Source organism: Danio rerio, chromosome 10, assembly GCF_049306965.1.
Source record: "Danio rerio strain Tuebingen ecotype United States chromosome 10, GRCz12tu, whole genome shotgun sequence".
Classification (NCBI taxonomy): Eukaryota; Metazoa; Chordata; class Actinopteri; order Cypriniformes; family Danionidae; genus Danio; species Danio rerio.
The window spans coordinates 31,138,191-31,153,456 of NC_133185.1; the positions used below are offsets into that span (position 1 = coordinate 31,138,191).

Genomic DNA, 15,266 nt, shown 5'->3' on the forward strand with positions numbered 1-15,266 from the left:
GACTTCACAAATGAATCACACCCAGCAGACAAAACACAACACAAAGAGACTGTTCTCCCATTTACACACACAAACAAAATCACACGAGAACACCCTGAAGGAGAATGGAGTAACCCAGCAAGCAGTTATGTGTTTAACAGACATCTAATAGACATCAAAACATAGATGTCTTGCCTAAAACAAGGCTAAATTTGGGTTGTCATTAAAAATCAAATGGCAATAGTACTGAAATAGCCTCAAGAAGGAAAGACTACCTGAGTGAAGTCTGTCTAATCTGTCTATTTGACGACTAGTCTATTTTTGGACTGTTTGTATGTCTATTAGATGTCACAAAATTGCTTGGTGCAAATGATCAAACAGACGGCCCTAAAAAATGGGCTATGTGTCACTGGCAAGGTCTTGAATGTGATTCTACAGTCTAAATAGCACATAAATACATACACACAGGCATACAGTACATGAACAATGGCCATAGATGGCAATTCACGTCACTAAACTAAAGAAGAGACATCTGTCAGCTGAGCTCCATCTCGCTGCCCCTCCATCCATCATAATCTCCAACCGAAGGACGTCAAACGCCATTTGTGAACATGACAATCCCCATCTGACCTCCTTGTATCAATCAAGAGGAATTTCTGCGGTCAAATCTACAGCAAAATCATACTGGGAAAGGTTTTTATATGGTTTTGTGACATGACAAAAAGCCTTGCCTTATATATCACCTCGCACTTTTGTTTACATTTGGATTTTCAAGCCATACTTCACTTTGAAGGAGACTTCGAGTACAAATTTCAGTGGTAATTTTCTGGAATCATTACGTCACTATTTTTGTAAGTTCCTCTTTGTAACTTCAACACACAAACATAATGAATGCGAAGTAGAATTTACTTGCTTCTTAAAGCACTTTCTCACCCATAAAATTGATAGTGAGAGGATTAGAACATATGGATCATCTTTTTTCTCCTAAAACACATCAACAGCTAAATCAGTGTGGAAATTCCTGTTATAAAAAATTTGCAAATATCATTCATCCATTAATTTTCCTTTGGCTTAGTCCCTTATTTATCAGGGGTCATCACAACGGAATGAACCGCCAACTATTTCGGCATATGACATATGCAGTGGATGCCCTTCCAGCTGCATCCCAGTACAAGGAAATATCAATACACTCACATTCACACATGCACTCATACACTATGATATAGTTTACCTATAGCGCATGTCTTTGGACTGTGGGGGAAACCAGAGCACCCGAAGAAAACCTACGTGAACATGGGGAGTACATGCAAACTCCATAAAGAAATGCCAACGGTACCAGCCGGGACTCGACAGTGACCTTCTAACTGACAGTGCAAACCACTGCGCCACAGTAAATATTAAAGTATGAGAAATTTTAAGCAAAATGAGAGATAAAAATATTTATTATTTGCATCATTGAATGTTTGTTAATGTGTAAGAAATGACCTATAATGACGTCTCTGTATCTCAGCTATATCTTTTAGACAACAAGTACTCGAGGGGGTGAAATAGTGAAAAATAGCAAATGGAGACTGTGGTGTCCTACTGAAACAAAATTCCTAAATTAATTAAATTCTCTAAATTATACGACTATGGCATCACTCCTACTGCTGTCTCATCACTTGTCCTGCTGTGTATAACTGTATCAGTCTAATTGTAAAAGATGTTAGAATCTGCCCTATTTAACTAAACCTAAAACTATTAAAAATAGGATCTATAAGATAAAATTAAATATTTTTAGATAAAAAAATAAGCTTCTTCTGGCAACTAACAAGATTAACTAGAAATGCAGTTAAGTTCCAAAATAGCCAAATTAAAAATAAAAAGCTTAAAAAAAAACAACATTTTAGCCAACCGTCAACTTTATGAAATGAAATGAGTTTAGTTAACTTAAAATTGACAGAAAATTCATTCTACTCATTTGAAAGGAGTTTTGAACTCAGTGTTGAAGATAATGTGTCAATTAAATACCTCATTACTTAAATGTAGTAAGTTCACAGTACTAATATAGATTAGTTTAACTCAAATGGTTTGTAGCAATCGGTTTCCTTAAATGGTTTGAGCTGCCTTAACTTATTGGGTTTTACAGTACTCAGATGGTTTGAATTTTCTTTATTTACTGGGTTTTACTGTGCTCAGATTGCTTTGTTTACTCAAATGAATGAAGTTCACAGTACTCATTAGGATTAGCATTTGAACTTAAATGTTTTTTTTTTTTGCAATCGGTCTCCTCAAATGGTTTGAGTTACCTTAACTTATTATGTTTTACAGTGCACTGTAAAAATGTAGGGTTTCACACAATTCTTTCATGTTGACCCAACACAAATCGATTAAGTTAACTTAACACCTGTAACAAATTTATATGGATTGAACATAAAAAAATTAAGTTGTCCTAATGAAATCTCAAGAATTGTTGTTTCAGCTCATTTTAATTAAGTATTTTAAACAAGCAAAAACAATTTTTTTGAGTGTATGTAATTGAAGAGCTCAGTCGTAAATGCCTCTTAATGCCATCTGAAATGTTCTTTTAAAATGAGAGGTTTTTTTTTCCCCTCTGGCTCCTTCGTGTTGGTTCAGTAATTTCACATTGATGGCGATTAATAAGCTCTTTCCATTGTTTTTAAAGTCAAATAACTGAACATAAACATAGCAAGCAGAGAAAATGCTAATTTTAGAATTTTTCAGAAGGCACTCAAGAGTTTTTTTGCATCTGAACTCTTCAATTATAAGTAATCTATAAGTAATTTAAGATAAACGTCTATGATACTACTATGTACTGATACTACTGAAAGCTAACCAAATAGACAAATGAATCATATCTAAGAATGTTAATTAAATTGATCTATAAATAGAGATCAACCTGTGATCAATATAATTTCCCGCTTGGCAAACATCAAAGCTAATTAACATAATCAGCAAATCTATTTAACACATCAACAGTCGTTTTGAACTAATGTCTACTAAAAAAAAGCACTATAATGAGCGTCACAATGTCCTTCCACTGCTTACACTCTTGTATTGCCATGATTCAATTATGCTTGGCTGCCTGTGTGGATGATTATAAAAGCTGTATACCTTTAACATAATGCCACTGTACTAGGTCACTGTACATTTAAGCAAAAAAAAAAAAAAAAACTAAGTGGTTTTAATCATGTTAGATCATTAAGATGTATCTCACATCTTCATACGCTCCATAAAAAATCAAGATCGTTTTAAGCCACATTTGGGTAATATATGGGGAAATACAAATGAATAAACAACATTTTATGTTGGTTGGTACATAAACAAAACCCAGCAGCATTATTTAGAGTGAAAAGACACACTCATCACCAATCTACATATTAGAATGTACATGTTTTCAGAGCAAAGTAAAGCAGAAGACATTAGGAGTCAACAATCCCTGGCGAACACACATGTCATACTAAACAGCAAACACATACACACACATGCACACGCACTGTTATTATTTTACGTAAGCGCAGAAAGGCTGGCGGGGTGTTTGTGCTCATGTCTGTTTGTGCATGTGTGTGCGCGTGTGTCAGAGATGGCCAGCTAATGGAAAGGGAGAGGCCAGACACTGCGGTCAATTATTCATCACCACGGTCCTGCGTGGTAAAACTCAACACGTATGAGATGGATGGAGGGAAGACAGAAAGAGGCTGTACTCACGTGAGATACAGGGATGGAAAAAAATGGAAAGAGGAATAACACGGACAGGTCTCAGCGATGCATCCGGACCTATCCCACTTTAAAGACCCTCATCGCAAAGGAGAAAAAGAAGAAACGTTGAGGATAAAGTCCAGAAAGCAGGAGAAAGAGAAGCAGACAGGAAAGAAGCAGAAGCAGCAGAAGGGTGTGAGCATTGTATATTGTGTGTGTGTGTGAGGATGAAGGAGGAGGGGAAGGGAGGATAGTGGAAGGCAATTGGCTGAGAGGAAGAGAGGTGGGGATGAGCTCAGCCAATAAAGACGCAAGGCTAAAGGAAAATGGGAGAGAGAAAATACATCCTATAGATACAGAGGAATCTCTCTCACTTTCTCTGAAAGGGTTGCAGCTGGATTACAGACACTGCTGTTATTTGTTGTTTTCATTTACAAATGTATCGAAACATGATTTTGAAATGGATATTAATAATTTTGAAAAGCATATTGATTGCAAGTAAAGTGTGTTTTAATTCTTTAAGTAACTAAAATGTTTGACATAATATTCCTGTACTTCAGAGTAACAAAGTTGAAGATACAATTAAATTTAATTTTTTTTGTGATGTTTAACAGAGAAAGAGTATTTTCACAGCATTATATTTTTCTGTCTTATTTCTACTAGTTTAACTAATGAAAAGTTGTTTATTTTAAATAAATTTATTTAAAATAAATTTAGGGTCAATATTATTACCACCTTAAGTTTATATATATACATATTTATACACATACTACTAATCAAACCTTTGGGGTCAGTAGGGTTTTTAAATGTTCTACAATAAGCTTATCCTGCTCATTGAAGCAGCATTTATCTCATCAAAAATACAGTGAACTGTGAAATGTTATTGCACAATAAAATAAAAGTTTAAAAATTAATTTAATACTTTATTCCAGTGTTTTTAAAGATAATTTTCAGCTTCATTACTCCAGTCTTCATAGTAACATGATCCTTTAGAAATCACTCTAAAACTAATTATTATTATTCATTCATTCATTCATTCATTCATTCATTTTCTTGTCGGCTTAGTCCCTTTATTAATCCGGGGTCGCCACAGCGGAATGAACCACCAACTTTTCCAGCAAGTTTTTACGCAGCGGATGCCTTTCCAGCCGCAACCCATTTCTGGGAAACATCCACAAACACATTCACACACTACGGACAATTTAGCCTACCCAATTCACCTGTAGTGCATGTTTTTGGACTGTGAGGGAAACCGGAGCACCCGGAGGAAACCCACGCAAATGCAGGGAGAACATGCAAACTCCACACAGAAACGCCAACTGAGCCGAGGCTCAAACCAACGACCTTCTTGCTGTGAGGCGACAGCACTACCTTCTGCTCTACTGCTTCGCCCCATTATAATAATAATAATAATAATAACAATAATAATAATAATAATAATTATTATTATTATTATTATTATTGGTAATAGTAATAAAAACAATAATTTAATTTGAAAGTAAATACAATAGGAAATCAGCAGTTATTCCAAATTTAAATAATTATTTAAATTTTTTTTTACATATATATATATTTTTAAATAAATGCCACCTTTATGAACAGAAAAAAAAAACTGACCCCAAAAGTTTGACCGGTGGTGTATAAATAACCCCTTGGACTATATGAACAGAGAGTATTCTGTGGTAAAATAAATTTCCATATTTTAAAGATATGGCTGGAAACAATGGAATTCAATTCAGTGCTTTTTGTCCAGTTAAACAGTGTACATTAGAGAATTAAAACACTCAGAAATACACTTTGGCACAAACATATAAGGATATGTTTTATGGATGTTTAGATATTTTTACTGGAAAATAAATATTGATTAATCATAGTATTTGAGCTTTGTACAGAACCACGTCAATAAAAAAAACTGTACACGCATGCAAAAACACAATTTCAAATGTTTGTTACTTTCCCAAAGAATATCCAGGAGTTCAAACGTGCAAAAATAAATCATTGACTCTCCTGTGTGATGGAGTTATACGGTGTGTATTCTGCAGGCACTCGAACATCACTCTGAAAAGCCCTTTTGTTGGATTTCTCAGTGCGCAGTAAGGGGGAGGCTTATTTATATTCACAATCAGGAGAAATTAGGGGAAAAGAAGAGATTGCAGGAAAGAACATGATAGGAGAAAAATGAAGGGGACGAGATAATGACTGACTAACTGCACGGGAGCTAATGAAGACAAACGACTACGAGAAAAGCGAGAACAGCCACCAATGTAGATATTCGCAACAGCATAATAAGACCCAGCAGAGCAGAATGGAATAGAATAACTGCAGAAATTCCAGATCAGGCAGCAGGGGTCACTTAAATCACATCAGTCTAGCAAGATGAGCTAAAAATACCCCTTCTGTCGACTGACATCTTGAGCTGCCCTTTGAACTTATTTCCATTTGCAGTTAAAGTCAAAGTTATTAGCCCTCCTGTGAGTTTTTTATTGTTTTTCAAATATTTCCTAAATGATGTTTAACAGAGGAAGGAATTTTCACTGTATTTCCTATATTTTTTTTCTGGAAAAGTTTTATTTGTTTTATTTTGGCTAGAATAAAAGCAGTTTTACATTTTTTAAAAGCATTTATTATTAGCCCCTTATCCATTTTTTTAATAATAAACCTGAAAATAATTTATTAGCAAAAATAATTAAAAATAGCAAAGTTTAACCCTAATACATATATTTTTTAAGGCATGTGAAGGTAAACTTTCAAGCTAATATAAACAATTTGGGCACAATAAATTACACAATTTTGAGCTTTAAAAGGACACCTATTATAAAACATCTATTATGAAAAACTTTTGTAAGCTGTTTGGACAGAACTGTTAGTTTGTATAGTGTTTCCATTGTCACATTTGAGTGACATTAACCCAATTTTATATTTGTATTTTTTATTACAATGAAGACAATACAGTGTAATTTTACATTTGATTACATTTGAATATATTATATTGTCATTTTACACTTTAACTCAATACTGGTGGAATATCCAGAAAACCATATACACTTTTTCATTTGTATCTTTATTTTGTTATATTCATTTATGCTTGTGAGGTGTTTATTATACTTTAGAATAAATACACTCTCACAAAATTATCACAAATTATAAAGTCTTCCCTAATAGTTATTTAAATCCTATGAAATTACATAATATTGTAATATATAATCGCAGAAAAACTAATTATTGCAATGCTGTGCAGCCCTACTAAACAGGCAAAAAAAACTTTTTTTTTTTTGTTTTTTACTTGTCTAATGTAAAGTTAACATCCAAAATGCTCTTTTAGGAGTTTCTTTTGTAGCACTTTAGCAATTTGTGCCAACAATTTAGTTACAATAACAATTTTTTAAGGCTGTTCTTTTAAAATTAGATTTTTTTCTCCCACATTGAGCCATAAATCTTCACTTCAACAGGTCTTAAATATCAAACTTCACAGTTTTATTCATATCTGAATGTATTCTGAAGGTTTCTACAGAAAGGGGTAAAACAGGTGCCCTTTGACAAGATTAATTGTATTTTTTTTATTGCAATGAAGACAATATAGTGTTATTTTGCAACTGATTACATGGTTTGATTGCATTACAATCCAATACTGATGGAATATGCAGAAATCACTGTCCATTTACATCTTTAAGCACACTCTCTACAAAATTATCACAATGTAAAATTATGAAGTTTTTTTTTTTAAAATAAAGTTATTTAAATCATCTTAGAAAATGATATTAATGTCACGATGTACAGAGCAGAAAAACAAATTATTGCAATGTCAGGGTTATTTTTTTTACAATATCATGCAGCCCTACTGCAGGCAAAAACATTGCTTTTTGGCTTTTTATATGAAGGGTTTTTGTTTTTCAGTCTAATGTAAAGTTAACATCCAAAATGCTCTTTTAGGTGTTCCTTTTGTAGCACTTTAGCAATTTGTATCGACAAAATTTACTTACTACCAGGACCATTTATATCAAAGTTGATATTTAGCCACACAATATTGGTGTTTCGTAACATCTAGTTTTTATAAGGTGGGTTGTTAGCCCAACGCCCAACCCCCAACCTGGAGGACCAGGACATACACACATATACTATGGACAATTAAGCTTACCCAATTCACCTACAGCACGTCTTTGAACTGTGGCGGAAACTGGAGCACCCGTGGAAACTCATGCAAACATGGGAAGAACATGCATACTGCACACAGAAATGGCAACTGACCAAGCCAGGGCTTGAACCAGCGACCTTTTTGCTGTGAGGAGACTTCGCTACCGAACTGCGCCACCGTGTCGCCCTGTCGACAAAATTTTGTTACAAAAAAATAGTTTGCTACTTTTAAAGGATGCTGTCTTGAATGCATTTTTTTTCTTCTGTACTGAGCTATAAATCACTTCAGCAGGTCTTAAATAGGTTCAAACTTCACAGTTTTATTCATATCTGCATGTATTCTGAAGGCTTCTACAGAGGATACATAATTTGCCTGATTATATAAACATTTATTCAACAAAAAGTTTTGAAGAAAAAAAGGATTTATTTTTTGAAGTGGTGCAGTGGGTAGCACAATCGCCTCACAGCAAGAAGGTTGCTGGTTCGAGCCTTGGCTGGGTCAGTTAGCATTTGTGTGTGGATTTTGCACGTCCTCCCCGCGTTAGTGCGAGGTTTCCCCCACAAGTCCAAAGATTTGCGGTACAGGTGAATTGAATAATCTAAATTGACCGTAGTGTATGTGAGTGTGTGCAAGAGTGTATGGGTGTTTCCCAGTGATGGGTTGCAGCTTAAAGGGCATCCGCTGCGTAAAACATATGCTGGATAAGTTAGCGGTTCATTCCGCTGTGGCAACCCCTGATTAATAAAGGGACTAAGCCGGAAAAGAAAATGAATGAATGAATGAATGAATGAATGAAGGAAACAAACCTTTTTTGCTTAAATGCATGCAAATTAATGCATATTTAATAAAAGGATACCTCGTCTGCATATTTAACCTTCCCATTAAAAATATATTAGCAATTCTTAATGTAATCAATCAACGGAAGTAGGATGGTGATACATTTTTTTTTTACCCTTTTAACCTGCAGTGTCTTAAAGTTAAACAAAAAATTCCGAAAAAAATTCTGCCTTCATTGACTCATTCGTTCATATCATATTCAAGTTTCACACAAAAGAAGATATTTAGAAAAATGCTGGTTACTGCACCCATTGATCTCAAGTCAATGTTTAACCAGCTTCTTTTGTGTCCGACAGAAGAAAGAAACTCGTAAAAGTTACAACCACATTAGGAAGAATAAATGAATTTTCATTTTTATTGGGTGAACTATACCTTTAAGTACCAACCTATGGCAAAGAATGGGTGGAGACAAACAGAAATGGGTGTGGCTTACATAATAAAAGCAACCGCTGCATGTATGCTAAGACGAGTGGGCAGGGCCTGATCTCATCCCTTGTTTCGATTGGATGAGAGAGAGAGCTAAGTTACCATGGAGACTGCATCCTTTGCAGAGCAGAGCCCAGATGGCAGGCTGCCCCGTCCCCCCCTCCTCCTCAGCAGGCACACAGGAAGAGCACAGACCTGCAGGACCCATATTGTAAATTGCATGTGACTGCAACACAAAGCCAGCACTCAGCACAGTGCGTACGAGTGTGTGCGTTTGCGTGCTCTATTAGTAGAATGAAGGCAGACCTCTTCAGAAAGCCTGAGGGTGCTGATGCCATCACATGTGATGCTGCAGATTCCCATGCTTTGGTTTTGTAAATAGGCTCTCTGAAGACAACACCACAGACTGCTTTTGGATATAAATAGATGGATACACATAGATGCACACATTATGTGTTGTATTAAGTTGTATTGAGACATTATTCATAGAAAATAATGCACAAAACACACTTTTATCTTTATTTTGTTTGGAGTTTTTAGGCATTTGGATGCATATAAATCAAATCTGAATTTTGGTCTCATTTTGGTCCCTGCATCAGATTAATTTTACAAAAGCATATCACATACAATAAAAGTATCTATTTTAATGTTTTAAATGTGTTTTGTGAGAAAAAAAAGGGTTAAAACAATGTTTTTTTATGCAAATATTAAGCAACATACAGTATTTATTCTGATATGAGCTTATAAAAAACTTGTAAAAAATTCATTCATTCATTTTCTTTTCAACTTAGTCCCTTTATTATTCTGGGGCACCACAGCGGAATGAACCAACAACTTATCCAGCATATGTTTTACGCAGCAAATGCCCTCCCAGCTGCTACCCAACACTGGGAAACATCCATACACACTCATTCTTCTCACACATACACTATGGACTATTTAGCTTACGCAATTCACCTATACCACATGTTTTTGGACTTGTGGGGGAAATCAGATCACCCGGAGGAAACCCATGCGAACACGAAGAGAACATGCAAACTCCATACAGAAATGCCAACTGACCCAGTCGAACCCACTCGAACCAGCGACCTTCTTGCTGTGAGGTGATTGTACTACCCACTTCACCACCGTGACGTTCTCACAATGTGATCATTTTAAATTTTATCATATATTAAAAGATCAAAAACTGATAAATGAGTAAAACCAAGTGATTTAAAGGATAGAGGCAAAGCAAAAAGATTTAAAATGACACTTAATATCTATGTTGGTGCTGCAACGTGATCTTAAAATAGTCTTTTAATATGTCATCAAATGATTCTTGACCTAAATTTGACTTTTTTTTTGGATAATTACATTTTTGTCTGTAGCTTCTAATTCATTGTGAGAATGTATAAAAATAAAAATTACAATTAAAGAAGTCAGGTTTTAGAGCACGTTATATATATATATATATATATTTGTATTATACTTTACAATTTAGATGCACCATATTTGACCTTTATATATTTTTTTTTAAATTTAACATATATCAAAAGTGATCAATTGTGTTTCGTAGCATTTTATTTGACAGAATTTTTTATTTTTATTTCACTAAAGCTAAAGAAACACCCAACAAACAAATATTACTATTTGTAATATTAGTTCACGACAAATATATTACTTCTAGGGTAATACCTCATGTAAAGCAGTGGTTCTCAACCAAGGAACCATTAGAAAACCTCCAAACTAGTTTTAAAATTATTATTATTACAAATACTAAAATAAAGCACTAAACTACAAATATATAAAGTCCATTATTAACTTGACATCCCATTTTGATGTTAATATTATAACAACAAAAGTACTAAAGATACCTATTGTCTCAAATATGCAAGGCTTGCAAGCCTTTAAATATTGTCTTGAATAAGGCAACAAAACACATCTCATGATATAGCATGCATCAGCATTTATCAGGGTCTTTTATTATATCCAATATCCTCTAATATGCAAACAGGGAATATAAACAATTTGTTATTTAATAACTGCCTAGTATGAAAGAACTTTAATACTAACTATAAGAGTGAAAGAGATTTAACTCCAAGCTGCTCTCGTTTTTTTTTCCCCACTAATGAGTGCACTGTACTGAGACTGAACCACAGGGATTTACACCATTTTATAGCTCATTCTTTCTTAATCAGGTCTGTAACAAAGTTCACTAACAACATTCCAGTTGTACTTCACTTACCACCTGTATTTGTAAACTTGTAAGATAAAAATAATTGTTTTTCTGATTTTTACAGAAATTTCTAATTATACAAACCAATTTAATCTGACGTCTAAAGCAGAATGATGTTGAATAGGATATATTTGATTGCCATTGTGAATCAGTTTCTGTTTTTAACTTAGTCGAAGGCCAAATACAGGTGATATCCTGAGTTACGCATGACTGTTGTAATATAAGTGAAAGGCTTCACAGGGTCACATCATTTTCACAGTTTTCTGGCAAACACGGACCCGGAAATGACTATGAATGGCCAGCATTGTGCTGTTATCAACTATCAAACTTACTCAGCTTCCTCCCATCCATGTCTGTTTGACCATTTGTGCTGAGTCATTGAAAAAGCAAAACGCCAACATCATCACAGTTACAGATTCCTAAATGCAACATATGCACTTTTCAAACATAATACATCATAATGAGGTTGAAGAACTTACCACAACATCCTGTTGCTTTCGGTGATCAAGAGGAATTCAAGCAAGACATCATTCAAACTCGGTGTGATCTATAAATGAGTAAAAAATAATAATGGGAGTTAATTATTAATTTTGTAGACGAAGATCATGACATTGCTAACAATGTAGGCATAACCCAAGTACAAAAAAGAACCAATAATCAAGAAATGTTTAAAAGAACCAAAGATTAAGAAATGTAACCATCGGTTTGGAAAATAATTTGTTGTTGTTGTGGTAGCCTTTAATTAAAGGGACGGTTCAGCCAAAAATAAAATATGTACTCACTATTTACTCACTCTAAAGCTTGAATTTCATTTGTCCATTGATCACAAAAGAAGATATTTTAAAGAATGTTGGAAACCAGCAACCATTGACACCTATAGTAGGAAAAACAAATTCTGTCAAAGTCAGTGGCTACTGCTTACTAGAACATTTTTCTAGATATTTTATTTTGTGATCAATAAAAGAAGAAACTTAAACAGGTTCATGAAAAGTGAAGAGTCATTTTTGGACACACTATCTCTTTTACCGTGGTTTTGATACATTAAACATTTTGTAACAGTAAATATTAACTGCATAATATATAATGCCAAATTAAAGTATTTATAAAGATTAAAATTAAACACTATTTACTCTCCCTCAAGTGGTTCCAAACCTTAATGATTTTCATTAATCTGTTAAACACAAAATAAGATTATTTGAAAAAAAGCCAAAAATCTGTGACCATTAACTTTCATTGTAGAAAAAATAAATTGAAGTTAAGGGTTACAAGTGTCCAGCTTTCTTCAAAATATATTTTCAGGAGAAAGAAAGTCAGGCCTGTAACAAATAAAGGACGAGTAAACGATGAAATAATTTTGTGTGAACTAGCCCTTAAAACGTTTACTGAAAATATAGCGACATCTCTTGGTCAATTTCGGGAAAAGCCCAAGAGAGCCCTCAAAGAAAACATTTGATTAAAAACTTAAACAAAATGGAACTTAGCCTACATTGTAATAATTTAACAACCTAAGGAAGTTAATGTTAAACTTATAACTCGTTTTACAGACTATTTGCTCACTTTTAAAGAATCTTTTAAATAATATTACTGGGTAAAAATCATGTTTGTGTACATCACAATGTCAATATATTTTAGGTGTAATATAGCTTTAACACATAAAGCACTTCAGGAACATTTGCTAACAAACAATTAAGCCTGTCGAATTAACATCTTAATTTGCTTAAATAACTAAACGAATGCATTGTAAAAATGTAGCACTTGGTTAAATATATTATGTAATATATGTAATGTAATATATTTTACATTAACATTTTCCAATTGCAACATGAAGTGCAATTTTCTCTTCTTTTTTCAATAGTAAACTGAATAATTGGTAAATAAATAAAGTACTTACTAAAGATGACATAAAGCATCACCGGTTTGTAGTATCCAGTCTGCAAATGTATTTTTTCAGAGAATTTGAAGTCCCCAAAAGTGCTCATGTCCTTTCCTTTTGTAAAGCTCAAGTTTCCTCCTCGTTTTCCTTCTCCTCTCTCTCTCTCTCTCTCTCACACACACACACACACACACACAGAGAGAGAGAGAGAGAGAGAGAGAGAGAGAGAGAGAGAGAGAGAGAGAGAGAGAGAGACTTAGTTAGAGACAGAGGAAAAAATTTGCATTAAAAATATAGACTGCACAAAAACATTGTTATTTTGTAGTCTAAATGCAACAGGATTACATTACTGCACATAAAAAAGGGTTTAAAAGTATTTTAAAACAAGAGAATGTTAATTTTTTTAGTCTAGATATTTTAGAACAAAAATCAGCCTTTATTATGAAAGAGCACAGACCGTATGAAAGAAGAGTCTGTACTCTGCAGCTTTTTCCAGGGGGTATTATTTCACTGAGACACCAGCCAAGTGAGATCACACTGTAAACATACACCATCACCCAGACAACATGGCACATTCCCCTCATTTCCATTTTTATCTTGATGAACGAGCAGGGAAGGGAGAGAATGTATTACATTCAAACTGCAGCAGACGTGCAGAACACATAGTACTTTACAATAACTAGAATCAGGACTGAATAGTGACATCAATACCATCTGTCCAGGACTGCCATATAATCTTCAGGATAGCCAAACAGTTTTTCATGCTACAGTGAAACTACTTAGCCTACTGGTTTTTCTTTCATTGGCAACTTAATACTGAAGTAGTGGCCTTAATTTTGAATGGTACAGCTACAATGCTAGAACTTTAAATTCAAGAAAATACTATTACATTTAATATAAAATTTATTTGAAAAACTAAGGTCTTTAAAACACTTTTTTTTTTTTTTTTTTTTAACATCATGATTATTTATAGCTAGATATTCACATTTGGACCCTTAGCATGTATCAACACCGCCACCACATTTGTACATTGCTCCCAGGACAAATGTCATTTAACCACACTAGTAACGACTAAGACCAATGTTAAGATGCTGGACTTTAGCGCTGTATACAGTTGTAAAACCGAGCAAACAAAGAAAACAAAGCACAAAGACAGAACATTTCATAAGAAAGATTTCATTTTTTTATTATTATTATTATTTTACGTTTTTGTATGTTACGATCTTTTGTGCTAAACAAATATTGATGATAATACAGTCTCTTGCATTGACCATATGGCAAAGTAACACCAATTTGCACTAAATACTCAGCTTACGCTAGTTTTGTTGAATAAAACCAGCAAACAATGTAAATGAAATTTGGCAACAAGATGCTGTGGTACTATAAATTTATATTACTGTCGGCTAAGTGAACGAGTCGTTCATAACGGGGATTTATTCACAAATAAAATGCTCGCTCCTTTAGAATGAGAAGTAAAAGCAGGAGAGGAGGTGTGTTTCAGGACACGCATTAGATCAAATTTAACAGGGAGGGAGTATAATACATTTTCATGCACACAAACACAAGCTCGTCGTCAGCAATACCTGTTTGATCACTTATCCATTGATGTAGAAAAGTAACGTAAAATTATAATTTTCATATATTTCATAATCAGGAAAATTCCCAATCATAGATATTATGTATATGTGTATTTCTGTGCCTTGGTTCCACAATCATTTCAAAGGAGCCCTACCCTGTACTAAAATGGCAGCTCTATTGACGCATTCCTTCCATTAGACAACAATAGCGTAGGCGACATATAATATAAATGATAGATAGGTAGCTAGCTAGCCAGATATAGATAGCTAGAGATAGATAGAAATAAATTAGATTTTATTGTAAATGTAAATAACTTTTGAAGTACCTGAATTATTTTAAAATTGACTGAAATTATTTATCATGCGACCCCTTTGGAAGTTTTCAAAATCTCCCCATTCAGTTTGATAGAGCGCTTGGACCCGAAAGCCAATACGCAAGACGTCACACTTAACAAGCGGCTATAACACATGAAGTGTCCAGCAGAAGACTTTGCGGAAAAAAAACAAACAAAAAAACTCACAAACCAA

The 15,266-nt window shown here is 34.0% G+C and overlaps 1 protein-coding gene across 6 annotated transcripts in view; it reads right to left on the reverse strand.

Annotated features, from left to right (window-relative positions):
- Positions 1 to 13,638, reverse strand: part of trim3b (tripartite motif containing 3b) — a 59,998-nt gene extending 46,360 nt beyond the window's left edge. For 2 of the 6 annotated variants that reach the window (XR_012385918.1, XM_073914023.1), the window contains exons 1-2: positions 13,180 to 13,516; positions 11,768 to 11,835 (exon numbers count right to left, since the gene is read on the reverse strand). The gene's annotated coding sequence lies outside the window, so the exon portion shown is untranslated. 6 annotated transcript variants of the gene reach the window in all.
- Between the last annotated feature and the right edge of the window lie 1,628 nt (positions 13,639 to 15,266).